The sequence below is a fragment of the Hyaena hyaena genome, unplaced genomic scaffold, assembly GCF_003009895.1.
Source record: "Hyaena hyaena isolate Hyena2069 unplaced genomic scaffold, ASM300989v1 scaffold_519, whole genome shotgun sequence".
Classification (NCBI taxonomy): domain Eukaryota; kingdom Metazoa; phylum Chordata; class Mammalia; order Carnivora; family Hyaenidae; genus Hyaena; species Hyaena hyaena.
In genome coordinates this window covers 435599-452191 of record NW_024081154.1, presented here as the reverse complement: position 1 = coordinate 452191, position 16593 = coordinate 435599, and the positions used below count along the sequence as shown (strand labels likewise).

Sequence of the window (16593 nt, the reverse complement as noted above, 5' to 3'; positions counted from 1 at the left end):
AACTGACTGAGCCACCAGGCGCCCCTCCCTTGGCTTTTTATTTTCATATCATTCTTGCCATTTATTTTCATACCATATCTATACCTGTATATGTGTGAAAAGGTAAAGATAAACATGAGCTGTGACTTTCTATCGTCCTAAACCCTCTTTGATGGTTATCCTTTCTGGGACATTTTGTAGCAGCTCTGGTAATGCACTTAGCATCATGTGTCCCCAGTGGTACACATCAGCATTTCAGATTTTAACCTGATGAGAAGTAAAGGAATTGTTTTTTTTCTGTTTGGTCTTTTCTAGTGACTTAGCTGTCATATAAAAATATTTAATGTGTATTTTTGGTATTTTGATTCAGTAAATGTGTGTTCTTAATAAGCCCTATGATTAATTTATAAAGATACTGAATACTGTTTCTTTTCACAAGGAATTTCTGTTGGTCTCTAAAATAATAACAAAAACAGTAATCAGAAAAAAAAGAGAATTGTGCACAAGAAAAATATAAGTTGAAGTTGAAAAACTAAGACAAAGGAAAAGGAAATGTTATGCATGTATAATGTATATCTATGCCATCTATCACGTAGACTCAGGTCCATAGAACTTTGAGTTTGCTTCTTGGCAGCTAATATGCAAAGGGAGATAAGAAAAGCCTTTTAATACTTTTTTCCTTATCAACTCTCCCGACCAAACACAAGTTTTGTCACATTTTTGCCAGACGTACACAATTTTAGTCCATCTACATGAGATTCTTTTAGGATTTCCCCTTCCTATTTTCTTTCAATGGCCATGTTTAAATTTTCTTTGAGCTAGGGGTCCCTGGTGGCTCAGTCAGTTGAGACTCCGCTCTTGATTTCGGCTCAAGTCATGATCTCAGGGTCATGAGATCAAGCCCCTCATTGGGCTCCACACTGAGTGTGGAGCCTGTTAAAGATTCTCAGTCTCTCTCTTTCTCTCTCTCTGTCTCTGTCTCTCTGCCCCTACCCCATTTGCACACAAGCTAAATTTCTTTGAGCTGATTTTACATCATGTATGGAAGAGCTTACTTCCATGGAAGCCTATTGGTGTTCATTGTTGTCAATAGTAAACAGTAAGAGAATCTAGAAGGTAAGATAAAAAGCAAAAAGGAAAGCAAATATAAGTGAACCGGAATTAACTTCACAAGAATGTACTTAACAACCTAGGTCCTGCTTGCTCTTTCTTGGAATTCACTTTATTTTTGAATTATCAACTTATTCTGTTATAATGTGCATGTTTGCATTGTAATAGCTTTTATATGAGAACAAGTGTATATGAAAAAGGGGGAACATGCAAGTATATGCAGACACCTAAGGCGACTCCAGTGGAGCCCCTGATTCATGAAGGCATTAACATGGATCTGCTGGGGTTCAAGGGCAGACGACTGCCTCTGGGGAATAACTTATATTAATCTTGCTTTGTTTGATAGACAAGATAGAGAAGAAAATGATGAGTGTATTCTTTCTTGGAAGCCCATTTTGCTATTTATTCCTTTTATTTACCAGTCATTGACTTTTATTTACCAGTCATGAAAAACATTTCAGTGATGTTTGCTACTGAAGCTACTAAATTGGTAGTTTTGTCTGAATTACTTGATCAATTCAACCTAAGAATCAATTTAGGATCAATTCAATCCTAAATTGACTAAGCATTTGAAAAGACAATTTTGGAGAAAATATAGACTATTTCACAAGATTGTGGTAACACACTGTGAAAGTACAGATTGAGGGCAACTAACACATATCTGTTAATCCAAGTAAGTGTTCCTGACAGATGGAAGTGCAAATGTCATCATGGTCACAAAAGATTATGTAAAACTTACACATTTTAATAGCCATGGCGTCGGACTTTACCAGTATTATATTCTAAATGTTAACTGTCAGAATTCAGTTCCCTAAAGAAAAAGCTTTAAAATTGGTGTGGGATAGAGTATTTATTTTATGAGCAATGTTGCTAGACAATACAACCTTTCTCTATTTTATTTATTTTTTTTTTAAATGTTTTTTATTTATTTCTAGGAGAGAGAGAGACAGCGTGAGCAGGGGAGTGTCAGAGAGAGTGTTTTTCATATTCTGAAACAGGCTCCAGGCTCTGAGCTGGCAGTCAGCACAGAGCCCGACGCGGGGCCCGAACCCACGAACCGCGAGATCATGACCCGAGCGAAAGTCGGACGCTTAACCAACTACGCCACCCGGGCGCCCCTCTCTATTTTATTTCTAAAAAATCAAAAGCTGTTAGGGCCAAGCAGGTTTTTAAGATAGAAGCCATGTCCTTCTTGTTATAGATGAGGAAACTAAAGCCAAGTGAGAAGATGGGGAGCTCAGGGCTGTTGTAACCTGCGTTTTGAAATGTGTGGTTTACTGTTTAAATGAAAACCTATGCATGGATGAGCTTCCTAACAGTAGTGGCCCAGGGGAACCCTTTACCGGGCTGTCCCCCCTACCCCCCAATCCCGGGAGACTCTTGTATGTTCAGTCAGTGTCTGGTCACATTTGTGGAGAAAACTAAGGACACATATTAGAAATCTGTACTAATGCACATAAATTTTATAAAATCAAACAAGATTGATTACCATCCCTACTTAATTCAGAGCAAAGGAAGGGAATCTAATTTTTCTATTTTTCCACACCTCGTTTGCTCTAATGAAAATGGCATTCTGCTTTGAATCAGTTTCAATGAAATGATTTTCAATATTGTTGTCTTTGTGACATTTTGACAATTAAAATGTATTTCTCAAGCCTACTGGAAATGCTGCAGTGCCTTTTCTTATTTTCATTTTTTCCCACTGGCCTGTATCTGTGCTTGTTGCCTAGGAAACTACTATTGGGTAGGATTTTGTTTGCTTGGTTGTCAGGCTGTCAGAGTTATGGGTAAAGTTCTTGGCTTTATGTTTGTAACAGTGGAATAACTGTTAGAAGTCTTTTATCTATATTAAAGTGCTTTATGTCCTCATTAAAAAGCAGCCAAGCATTGTTTGGTTTTCTTAAAATAATAGAGGATTTTCCCCCTTGGTTATTATTGGAATTTTCTGTTTCGTGTATGCATTTGCAGTAGGATTTGAATTATCACAATGGGTTAGTTCCAAATATAGCACTTTAATAAGAATTTCTCGTGTAAATATTTATTTACTTCTTTGGGGGAGTCATGGACATGTGTTATGATTCCTAAAATGCGCAAACACAAATATGAAAATACTACATTAAACATCCTGAAATCTTAGAAAATGTAGGTTATTTGCTCTATGTCTGATAAGTTGAAAAATTATTCTCTATGTATAACATTGATGTTAAAAAGAAGTTAAAGTTAAAAAGAAGCAGTAGAATTGCCTCAGATCTTATTCTTTTTTAGAGATTAAGAATTAATAAAAATGGAGAGTGTAAAATTAATGATTAATTATATTTTTATGTAGCTAAATTCAGTGACCTACAGATTGTTTAATATTTAAAAGAATTCAGAGATATTTATATTTATACACTGTGGTAGCCACTATAGTGGCTGAATCCTTGAAATAAGGCAGCAGTAACTGAGGGACTGAATTTAACCAGTGTGGCTCGTGGCTCCTGGGAATTTGATGGAATACAGAATCTTGGTCCCCACCCTGGATCTGCTGAATCAAAATCTATATTTTTAACAAGCTGTCTTAGGATTGATATGCAGTGCTTTTCAGTCTAACTAGAGAAGTGGTTCCCATTCTTGACTCTGTGTTAGGTAGAATTGCCTAAAAGAGCTTGTAAAAGTCCTTGGGCCTTATCCTAGATCTAATTTTCAGTACTTTGGGGTATGAAGGGTCTGGAAACCAGCATTATTCCCAGATTATTTTAATGACCAGTGCAGATTTAGAACCACTGAAATAACTCAAAAGAGCATATGCATAAGTGTGAGGTGAGGATGGGAGATCTTTTATTTTTTATTTAATTTTTTTATTTTTGAGAGAGAGAGAGAGAGTGTGAGCGAGCGAGCAGCAAAGGGGCAGAGAGAGAAGGAGACACAGAATCTGAAGCAGTTTCCAGGCTCTGAGCTGTCAGCACAGAGCCTGACACAGGGCTCGAACCCATGAACCGTGAGATTATGACCTGCGCCAAAGCTGGATGCTTAACCAACTGAGCCACCTAGGTGCCCCATGGGGAGATCTTTTAGTACTTACCTGGATTTCTGTTTGGCCTTTTGTTATAGTCAAATATAGGAGGGGAATAGATAGGAAAGAGTTCTTTAATGAGTGCTTAGTATATACTAGAGTAGATATTATTATCTTAAATTGACTAAGTATTAGAAGACTCTTGGTGAACATATAGCCTGCTCTGCAAGATTGTAGTGGCATATTGTGTGAAAATATTGAACCCTTAATCCAAAACATTTCCATTCCATAGAAATGAAATATGAAGCATTTAATTTTACATATACTCTCTTTCTCCATGAGGTACCCCCTTCAGTGTGCTACTCCCCACTCCTTCCCACAAACACCCTAAAAATAAAATAAATTGTGATGAAATTTAAAGCCTAAATTGTTTGCTAGTCTTAGTGAAAGGGAACTTGTCTCATTCTAAAATTCATTTATGACCTTTCTTTTTACCTGTGGAGAATGATTGCCAAGATTCTAGCATCTGATGAGTCGTTGGCTACTTGCCAGTGACTCTCCTCCCAGCTCTGGGGTTCAGTGTGAGTGAGTTCAGCTCAGACGCATTTACTGCTGGTCCAAGGTGAGATGACCATGAATGTAGATATTGGTGAGAAAATTGGAGGTATGTCAGAGCCCTTGTCTTTAAGTTCTTGGTGTTCTAGGATTTCACACTTATTGGAGAGGAGCATGTTCTCTGTGGCCCACTATTGAATAGGCTTGGATTTTGTTTCTATGACTTATTAATAGGTTAACTTTAGCCAGGATGTCTTAACCCCTGCAACACCAATTTCCATACCAAAAAATGGGATAATAATATAATCAATTTTGTAGCCTTGTTCTGAGGCATGATCAATTAATATGTTAAGGTTTTTATCACATGCATGACCTCTAGTAAATACTCAATATATGTTAGTGGTTACAAACTTAATTGGGGTTTATTATAAATGATCAAAATGTATTTATTTTTACATTACTCTTTCCTTAGGACAAGAATGAATGGACTAGATTAGCTATAAAAGATCTCTGCACTTTGAAGGTAATATGAACAGACATGTAGCCATATGTTCCAGAATCGTGAATTCTTATTGCCGCCTTGGAGCAACCGGTTGGTGCCAAATGGCTTTATTAATAGCCAGTATGTACAGGGCTCTGTGGTAAGAAATTAATTTGAAACTGGAACACTCAAGACAGAAAAGTGGATAATGAGCAATTTGAATGCTTTTGAAGTGCTCTGTCATACTCCCCAGTATCAAATAGCGTTTCTTCAACTTCCAGTAGCCCCTGATCCTTTGCTCAGTTTCATTTGTCTTCATAATGCTGATCACCTTGTGACGTCATCTGCACTTGTTTAACCATTGCTGTTCTGTAACTACTAAATGTCAAATCCTTGGGGAGTTATTTGGTGCCAGAAAGAAAAGAAACTATATGCCTAGCACTTAATAGGTGCTCAAGTGATAGTTGTCTTGAATGAATGACTTTCGGTCTATATGTATACAGTTTTTAATACCATCAAGATTCAAGTTCAAGATGAAAAGCCTATCTATGAACAAAATAAAGTGTAGAGACTCTGAGAGTTAAGAAAAGGATTGCCTTGTGAAGTGGTTGGTGATGGTCAGTGTGCTAGTGAAAAGTATAAAAATGTAGTAAAGTAGGGAGACTTTGAGAGCACATCCTTCCCTAAAACAAAACAGGCTAATGAAATTAGTGAATCTCCAGTCCCCTGGGGTGGGGGTGGGAGATATATGATACTTTTATATAGCATTATGGGGTAAAGGTTATAATAATAAAGGGAGAATAATGCTTATCAAAAGTTAACTTGACAGTTCTTGAGGTACTTGAATCCTTAATAAAATAACAGAAGACAAATGTCCAAGGAGAAGGGCATTTAGAGACGATCTTCAATGCAATCAATAATCAACATCCATTTTTGAAAGATGAATTACTTGTCAGCTGAAGTTGATAATTTCGAAATTTAATTACATGATTGTTGAGCTGGATTAGTAAAGTGAAAGGGATATAAGGAATTTGATATAGTTATACATATAAAATTATATGTGAACTAATTTAGATTTGCTTGTACTTGCATATTCTTACATGGGAATAAACGCTCATGAAGAATAATAGTGCAAAGTTAAAAAAAAGTTGAAGAGTGAGAAGTAAAATGTTGGGATTCTAGCCATAGGCTTTTCAACCAATATGCGAAAGAGCAATTCTTTGAACTATTTGAGAAGAAAACCCTTTTTTTTTTTTTTTTTTTAAATCTTCTCTGGCCATCCAATATTCATTTCTTCTTTGCTAAAAAGATTGCCCTTATAATACCTAAGACAATCAAAGTGAAATGGATAGAGGTACAGTAACACTTTAACAAATATTTCCTAAGTGCCTTTTGCTGGGCTGGGAAATATGGGTGTAATCTCTAAAATTAATGAGGAAGACAGATAAGAAAATACTAGTTATCAATGAAATTAACATAAGGCCTGATGTCACTTATACTGTAGGATTTTTTGGATTTTAGAGGAAGCAGTGCCTTCAAGGCTGACCTTGGAGGGTGCAGAAGGGTGGAATGGGTGTAAAAGAGGGCCTGGAGAAGTCTGTGGCCTTCTGGTTAGTCACGGCCTTTCAGCTGCATCTGCGTGTAAGGCTTGAGAGGTGTTGCTCAGATCAGAGGTAAGTGCCAGGTCTGACTCCAGTGGTACTGGACCCCACCAGACCAGGAATTCCGAGTTATGACATTTGGTTTGCACTTAGGGAAAGTGTGATGGGTGTTTTCTAAAGGACGGACTAGAGAGGGCCCAGAAAGACTGGAGGGAAAGAATAAATCAAACTGAAAAATGATGGAGCCCATGGTTTATGAAGTTCAGATTTTCTCAGCACAGCTAAAGAAATGTTTTTGCATAGCATAGCCCTGCTCCTCAGAGTCTTAAAGTGTGTGGTCAGAGTGGCAGCATGGATGTCACTGGGACCTCAGAAATGCAGAATTTGAAGTCTTTCGTGAGCTAAGACATGTACAGAGTCATCTTCACAAGATCCCCTGTGTCATTGTATGCACCTTAAAGTTGGAGGGTCTCTGACTTGCAGGTCCCTGTGCTGGTGCATGCGGGGACACCTCCCTTCTTTATCTTTCCCATGTCGCGTCTTTCACTCTATAGTTTAGCTGTACTGAATTACTTGCAGACCTTTTAATTCTGTAGAATTTAGGTGTCTGGCCTTTGCCTCTGTAGTTTTCTGACTGCTTGTCTTCCTTTTTCCTCTTTATCCCTCTTGCCAAAGACCACCATCACCACTCCAACACCAAACCCAAACCAGACAAACCCAAAACTTCAGTTTTGATGTCTTAGTCATTCACTTCTTTGTTGATTCAACAAATGTTTGTTAAGGGATTGTAACCGCGAAAGTGCACTGTTGTTCTCTAGGAGCTGTGTGCTCATGAGGATGCAGATTCTAAACCTTAAGATGACAATGTGGCAAATACAACGTCAGGAACAGGCAGCCCATAAGAGAAACACCTCACTCTTGAAGAATTGGTCAGAGGCTTTCTCAGACATGGCACAAAGAGAGTAGCTTTGTAGCTGTCCCTTCTCTCCTGACATCTGTGCTGATGTTCCTAAAAAAGGTGCCCCTCTGAGGTGTCTTGCTAGTGTTCTGTTCTGCTCCCAAAGCAACCCTTCCCACTTGCAAAGGGCCAGGTCCATGCTGGTTACCAGGAGACCCCCTGGGGAGGTGGTGTGCAAAAGTCTCCATTGACAAAGACAAGGAAGTTTATGGTGTTCTTCGTTCAAAGCTGTGTTACTGGATGGGTGGAGGGGAAGCTAACTAACAGTGGGTTCAAGAAAAAGGGAGTGACGAGGCAGCCAACTCTTCTTTCTAACAGATTGCTTATCAAGATCCATCATTGATCTTACCCTCTAGTTGGAGCTATTGGTTTTACGGAAGTAGATGACACACGCGTCCACACATTCTGTGAAGGAGAACATTGTAACCATACATAGTAGCCTCCCACCTGTACTCTTGATCATCTCTAAATATTTTGTGCACGTTTAAAGGAACATAGCTAGCTCTTGCCTGCTTGCGTGCTCCTGGGTGCGTGCCCTTGTTCTGAGTCTTTCTTTTTCTTTCTCTTATTGTTTCTTTCTAACTCATTCTCATGGTCTCAACTCCAGTCCCCTCATTGCTCACTGAGGCATTTTTCTGAGAGTACAAAAACAAGCCAAAAATTTCTCCCAAAGAAAGGTGCCAGTTGTTCAAATAGTTTGCTCCCCACCTGTGGTTATTTTCATCGCGGCACCTTGTGTATCACTCATCTTCCCTTTACTTTCTTCCTCATACTAGTGTGTTTTTATCACTGGGCAGGGGGTGGTCTGTTAGACTGTTTGTTCCCTTTTGAATGTTCAGAGAGTGGGATTCACTTGGAATGATTTTTCCACAATAAATGACTCTCAACAAACTCTTAGCTCTATAGTCATTATTTTTTAAAATCTCTAGTAGTGTCTAACAGATGTTCACACATGTTTGTTGATTGAAGGAAGCCAGACATTTACCTGCCGTAGCAAAACAAAAAAGGCACACCAAAATTAGATAAAAGAAAAGACCATGCTTGCGGAGTTTTGCTTTCTCTGCCCTTTGGGCTGGCCCCAACACTCCCCGATGGGCTCTCGGCAGGTGCTTAGGATTCTGGCAGAACTATTTTCCCTGAGTTGTAACTGTCTTTGCAAAGGATTTGGGGACATTGAGTTTTTACATACAGGACTCAGTAGCCAATGCATATTTTTATAAGCAGCTGCTTATTTACATAACACCCTCAGGTCAGACCCTACTCTCTCCTCCAGAACACAGAGAGATAAAAGTGAAAGGCTTTTTACCTCTGAAGCCCATTTCTGCCACACCATCACCAGGCTTTTCCATGCTCAGAGATGACAAGGAAGGAACCCCTGAGCTGCATCTTTAACCAACTGGGAAACTTTTATTCCTGACTGATGTATGTTAACCGACTTTAAAACATTTTTAGATCCTACCTTGGATGTGTGTGCGTTGTGGGGGAGGGAAACATTAAAAACGTCTTGTTATCTATGAGAAATGTGTTTTAAACTCAACCTTTCCCCCAAATCACGTGTTCTCTCTGGTGAAGTAGAAGCGTATTGTGGATTTGAGATGCCTTAGTTCTCCCAGAAGAGCGCTGTGCCCTGTCCAGATTGCACAGAGCAGGGAGTCAGTTAACAAGTATTCTAGGTACAGCTGGGTCACTGAGGAACAGGGTGACCTTTGACCCAGCCCTTAAACTATCTCTGTGGGCCTCAGTGCCCTCATCTGTGAATGTGATGTTTCATTTTATTTCTAGGGCACCTTCCAACTAGAATATTCTTTATTCATTGCACACACACATATATATGTAGTTAATAACAGGCTGATAAAACTCACTTTATATCCTTCTGGGTTATTCACTGTTTTTTAGAGCTTATTTTGTGCCTTGCATCCCACACATTTCTTCCAAGGATTTTACCTCAGTCACTGAAACACTGAGAAGCACCTTTATAAAAAGGGCAGCATATATTGGAAGGTCAATTTTGCAATATTGATGATGGGCTTTTTATTCCCATGGCTTGTGTTAATAACGTGATACTTCTCACTGTGAGATGTGTTTTTGAAAATGTATAATTGCCCTGAAGATCGGGGAGATGGTCTTCATTTTGCATGAAGAATAATTATGCGGTTTGTGTAAGTTCTGATAGAACACGTGTAACTGCATATTATTTTTAGATTTGATTAAATACCTCGATGGCTTATTCCTGTGTTCTTGGACAAGGTTTATTCATTGCTTTGAGTTGTTAAATAATTTAGAAATCACTGGGAGAATGAAAGAAGAGAAGGAAGAGACAGCTGATTAGGTGTAGGAGCTTGATAGTTAACAGTTAAAAATGTATATGTCTGCCCTTTTAGTATTTGCTCTAATTCATTATTAGATTTGCCAGTTTCCACTTATTTAAAAGGCACCTTACATAGAAAGGCAAATCAATATTTACAGTACATTAGTGACACAGAGAATTTGAAATCTTGTGATGAGGGTTTATTGCTGTTTTATCCACTCTTCAAAGGAATGCACACATCAAACAGCCTTCGCTATCGTCCTGGACTCAGTGACATCGCACCAGTCCCTCTGCGCTCCCTCCAGCAGCTTAATTATTGAAGATCCTCATCTTTGAATTTTCTTTTTAATATTTCACAGGATATACTTAGAAAATCTATATATTAAATAAATCAGAAGATTACAGGGAGAGAAAGTTTTATTACTGTGTTTTTAAATGCATTGATTTTCGGAAAATTGAGGATGAGGAATTGTAATAATAATGACCAAATTTCCTTAAACAAGAAGCTTCTACTATTTCTAATTACTGTAAAGAACAGAAATTGCTGAGATAGGTCATGGGCAAACTATGGAGGAAAGGCTATATTCGTATTCTGCTCCTCTGAGACCATTACAAAATCGCGCTCTTTGTATAATATATTTTATCGGGACCATGGAAGGTGGGAAAACTGTCCGATGAAGCAGGTAGTTGTGTTTTATGATTCATTTTGTTAATAAGGCCAGATGTTTATAGTGTCCCCTTAATTTTTTTTTAATGTTTATTTTGAGAGACAGAAAGTGTGCATATGCACACACGAGCAGGAGAGGGGCAAAGAGAGAGAGAGAGAGAGAGAGTGAGAGAGAGAGAACCCCAAGCAGGCTCTAGGCTCAGAACAGAGCCTGACGCGAGGCTGGATCTCATGACCATGATATTGTGACCTGAGCCAAAATCAAGAGTGGGACATTTAACGGGCTAAGCCACCCAGGTGCCCCTATAGTAACCTCCTTTAAAATCAGGTTCAGCTTTACAGAAGACCACCTGCCATTTGTGGCTACTTCTACACCATTACCTACAATTCATGTACTTTCATTCTCCTGTGTTGCTTGTAATACTTTAACCCATTTAGAGACACTTGATAATGGCTGTTGGTACTGCTTTGAAAAACATATTTTTTTCTAGTTCGTTTTTTATAAATTGTTATAAGTTCTAGTAGGATGAGATATGCTGGGTGATAGTATAGTATATGAACATATGTGGAATCACACATTTTTTTTGGCATTAAAAAATTTCTGATCCCATTAATGTATGCTCTGGTTGTACAGATTAGGAGGCTGAGGCCTGGAGAAGGGGACTGACATGCCCAGTGGTCACCAGTCTAGGCCAGCGGTTCTTAATGTGTGGTCTGTGCATCCTTGGGAGCCACTGAGATCATTTCCACAAGGCTGTTAGGGCAAGACTATTTTTCATAGTATCACTGAAATATGTTTTGTGGTTTTCACTGGGTTGATAGTCTGCACCTGCAGTGCTCAGGCACTGATGGGTAGAATGCAGGACAGTGGCACCAAATGTATTCTTCACCCAACATGCCCACACTTAAGAAACAAAAAAGTGATTTCCATCTGCTGTCTTTAATGAAGCAGCAAAAATGATTACTCTGATTAAATAATGACATTTGAGTACACAATTTGATATGTTGTGTGATTAAAATGTTAGATAGGCATAAAGAACTTGTATGTATTGAAGATCAGTGGTTGTCTTGTGAAAAACTGTGTGTTGGTTTGCATTTATAAGCTGAGGTAACCATTTTTTAATGGAACACATTTTTCTTTCTTTCCTTCCTTTTTTCCCCCTTTTCCTTTGTTGTTTTGTTTTGCTTTTTAAAAAAGGACAGAAAGCTGGTCCTTCAGACTGTGGTGTCTGGCAGAGTTTCTGCTAAATGAATGAAGTGTGCCTGCATTACATGGCACTTAATATCTACTTAATAACGAACAGTATTTATTGCCAAAGAAAACATGCAAGCCTTCTATTGAAAATTAGATACTGGAAAACATATATCCTGCCATGAATATGATAGCTTCCCAACACTTAATGCCTTTTCTCATGAAATTGGTAGTAATATTCACATATGTGATTTTGTGATATGAAGAAATATATCAACATTTCCAAGAGTGGTATAAGCCAATAATACATTCCAAATAGCTAATGTTACAGAATTTTCTCATGAGTAAAAGATCCATTCAAAGTACAAGACAAGTAGATTTTACTCTGCAAAGAATAAAAAGTTTACATTCCATATTGCAGCTAACCGTTGAGAAATCTCATTTGCCAAGTTTTGGTGTGGTATCAAAGAAGAGTATCTATAGTTCTGGAAAAATTATTAAAAAATAGTATTCCAGCTAAATATTTGTGGAATTCTTTTTTTTCTTCATGTACTTGTCATGTTTCTGCACATTGAAATCAGAAGCAGGGATGAGAGTCCAGATGTCCTCTCTCAAGAAATGTAAAACAATGCTACTCTCCCACTAAATATGCTTTGTTTTGTAAAATAGAATTTTCTAAAATTCTGTTGTTTATGTGAACATGTAATGGGTTTATTATTGTTAAGTTAAAAATGAACTAAGGAATAAATATTTAAATTGTTTTCATTTCCACTTCTAATATGGTAAACATCCCTAGCTATCACCCACACAAACAAAAGCTCTTTGGGGTCCTCAGTCAGTTTTCAAGTCAAAGAATCCTGAGATCAAAATTTGATTGTATTGGTCTGGGCAGGTCTCCTTTGGGGCAAACTTAAACATCTTACACATTATATTTCTTCTACTTAACCAGCACGTTTTTCTTTCTTTAACATTTCTGAAATTGGGATGGCTATTGTTTCAATCTCTATGTATAAATAACATAGTATTTCTTTAACTTTCCCAAATCAAATGATGGTATTAGTTAAAATCAGTGTATGACTTCTCAATGTATATAGTTCTACTTAGAAAACAACAAAACTTCTCCCTTTTACTAAATTGAGACTAGCATTTATATCCCCAAGTAGCTAGAAATGGAATTTGTTTTCCAGTGAATTGCTGATTAATAGAACTAATTTCGTGATTTGGATAGTGATTCAGCACTGACCTGGGCGCCTGAAGGTCTGGCCAGGAAATAGTTCCTGAGCTCCTCATGTCATCTCGCTGAGCCTCAGCTTACTCATCTGTGAAGTGAGTCACATGTTTCTCTATTGTGACTAATGTAGAAACTCATTTTAAAAAAGAAAAAAAAAAAAGATTCAAATTGTTCCAAGTTAAGTCAGTGGTTCTAATATAAAATTACGTGTGTGTGTGTGTGTGTGTGTGTGTGTGTGTGTGTAAACTATATAAAATTCCCTTTAATTTTCAGGCAACCATAAAACCAAGAAGAAATTATAAACTAATGCAAATGCAAACTTACCACATCAGTGTGAGAGGCAGTGGTTGTTCCTGAGTCTCATCCCAGGCAGCATGAGTGTAGACCACCACTGTGTGGCACAGGGTCTTTGCATTTGGACCTAGTGATGCAGCTGGAGTGCATACGATGGTCCTGTTCTTTCAGCACACTGGACTGCAAGAAAACCTTGATTTCAAGACCATTATGACATCATTTGGCATTCTTTTATTTTCTTTTATTTTATTTTAAATAGTTTATTGTCAAATTAGTTTCCACATAACACTCAGTGCTCATCCCCAAAGTGCCCTCCTCCATGCCCATCCCCCCCTCCCCCCCACATCCATCAGTCCTCAGTTTTTGTCAGCATTCAAGAGTCTCTCATGGTTTGCCTCTCTCCCTTTCCCCCACCATTTCCTCCCTTCTTCTCCCCCTTGTTCCTCCGTCAAGTTCCTCCTAATCCTCCTATACGTGCAAACATATGATCTTGGCATTCTTTTATTAACGGCACATTGTTTACTTTTTATTTTAATTTATTCAGTTTTAATGTTTGTTTTTGGGAGAGGGACAGAGTGCGAGTGGGTTGGGGCAGAGAGAGAGGGAGACAGAGAATCGAAGGACGCTCTAGGCTTCGAGCAATCAGCACAGAGCCCGACACAGGGCTCGAACTCATGAACTGTGAGATCATGACCTGGGCCAAGGTCAGATACTTAACTGCCACCCAGGGGCTCCACACATTGTTTACTTTTTAAATTGCGTTCTGTTCTTTTCTCATTAGCCTGGTGCTCAATCCTAGGGGGCACCTTCCTGACCGTGACAGTGGACAGAAATGAAAACATGGGGCCTTGAAATTGCATAATGGAACTTGGTTACTAGGTAGTACAAGTGAAAGATCCATACTATCATTTCCTTTTATGGATATCACTAAAATGAAACCAGTTTCATGTGCAAAGAACTGATCGGAGGGCTGCCTAATAGCACATCTCCTGGGAACGTCCCTTATACTGCAGTGGTGTAAATGCTGTCCTGGTCCAGTGCCCTGGCATCTACCTGGAAAGGTCAGCCCACAGGGTCTGCAGTCTCCAGTGTCCCCTACCTCCTTTCTAATCTCCTTTTCCCCCCACATCTATAATTTTAAGAATTGTAGGTAAAAGTCTAATTTTTATCTCTTTCAGACTAACAGATTAACACAGTAATCATGTGCCATCAGAAGATAATGGTCCTCTTTATTTAATCTGCATCCTGTACGCAATTTATTTTTTTCTGGGAGATATTTTTAAAAACAAGTATAGTAAGCTGTTTTATTTTGTCTAAGCAAATTCAATGACACTGTATAGTTCTTGAATTTATTTTGGGGTTGAGGTGTATTTTTATGTGATTTTTAAAAAATTTTTTTACATTTATTTATTTTTGAGAGACAGACTGAGCATGAATGGAGGGGGGCAGAGAGAGAAAGGGAGAAAAATGGAGTCTGAAGCAGGTTCCAATCTCTGAGCTGTGAGCACAGAGCCTGACACGGGACTCGAACTCATGAACCACGAGATCATGACCTAGCTGAAGTTGGACACTTAACCTCCTAAGCTGCCCAGGTGCCCCTATGTGATTGTTTTATTGTGGATAGAACATTTGTTACTTCTGTACTATTTTTTAAAGACCATCTCTGTGAGTACTGCTTCTTTTAGATTTATACACACATGCACAAATGCACGTGCACACACAAATAGAAATTGAGGTGTGTGGAGTTCCTTAACTTCTTAGTTAACAACAGCCCTGTAATTGGAATGCAATAGAACTCATATCCAAGAAGCAGTATTATAAGTATCCAGAGATATTTTATTCTCCCCTCTCCTTATTTTGCTTTTCCGCTTACATTTCTGATTTGATGAATCTAGGAATAGTTTTGTTATTTGGGAGGGAAGTCTTTTTTATAGTAAAAGCATTGTAGTATTAAAACACGTAGATTCTTAGATACATACTTTTGTGAACTTGTTTTGAGAATGACTATATAGTTCTTGGTGTGCTTTATTTTTGGGTGCAATGTAAGTAGTACGGGATGTCACACATTTTTACTTATATGTAAAAATTAAAAATTATCTTTCTCTATAATTTTCATGTGTTTCTCCCAGCAAATTAAGATAACAATTAACACTGTTAAATGTTCAGCATATTTTTTTTCCTAGTAATGTTCCTCAGGCTCTATTATTATCAATTCCTCGTGATGTAGAAGCTCATGTTAAAGGCAACGTTAAATGATTGGTATGGTCTTGTTTCCTCTGATCATTTCTAATTTGCTTTAACATCTTTGAGACTATTGGATTGACAGTGGTTTAAATATCACCTTCAATGAGTATAAAGTCTGTGTTTAGTTGAGTATTGTCTAGTATCCACACCATTGATCAATGCATCCGTGTTCCCAAAATGTTTTTCATAGAGTAAATGCTGAGTTTACACCCCAATTAAAACTGTTTCTTTAGAGCCTTTTTATAAATATTTACCTTGCATTGTAGTTTTTGAAAACAGATGGTCTCTCACATAATTTAACCTAATTTTTTTTGTCTTATATTTATTATGTTTTTGAGCAATTTTGCTCAGTTGATTGGAGTTTTTGATTCTCATTCCCAGTGTTACAGACTTGTGGTTTTGTGGTTCTGTTCCTTCTCTGCTGTACCAGTGATTGTATTTGCTTAGAGGTGCTCAGTGCTACTGATACAGACATTAGCCTGAGCTTGTTAATGATTGTGTTATAACAGTTGCAAACAGACTTCTCTTTTATGTGAATACAGTTGCTAAAACACTGTCATTCATGTAATTGTGATGTACATTGCAGATACTACCTGCATATTAGCAATTGCTTTCAAGATTTCCATTATCTTACGGATAAGGAATATGTTTGTGCTCTATATTTTCTGATAGTACTTCTTTGAACAAAATAATTATCTTACTGAACAGAATTCTTTAATGGACAAGCCAAACAGTTTGGGTTGTGTACTTTTAATCCAGATATGATTAAAGGTTAGATGAAATTTGTTCCATGGATACATTGTTATTTATCGTGTTGAACATGTATGATATTTTATTTAAAGATATCGGGTACTGTTTTAAGCACCTTATCTCATTTAGACCTCAGGATACCCTCATGGGTTTCTATTTTATGGCCATTCATGTCGGAAGGGACTAGAAGCAGAGAATAGTTAGGCAACTAGCCCAGAGCCACACAGATAA

General features: G+C 37.9%; 1 protein-coding gene across 15 annotated transcripts in view; it reads left to right on the top strand.

Moving 5' to 3' along the window:
- PARD3 (par-3 family cell polarity regulator) overlaps positions 1-16593 on the top strand; it is a 673368-nt gene that overhangs the window by 295408 nt on the left and 361367 nt on the right. The gene's annotated exons all lie outside the window — the stretch shown is intronic.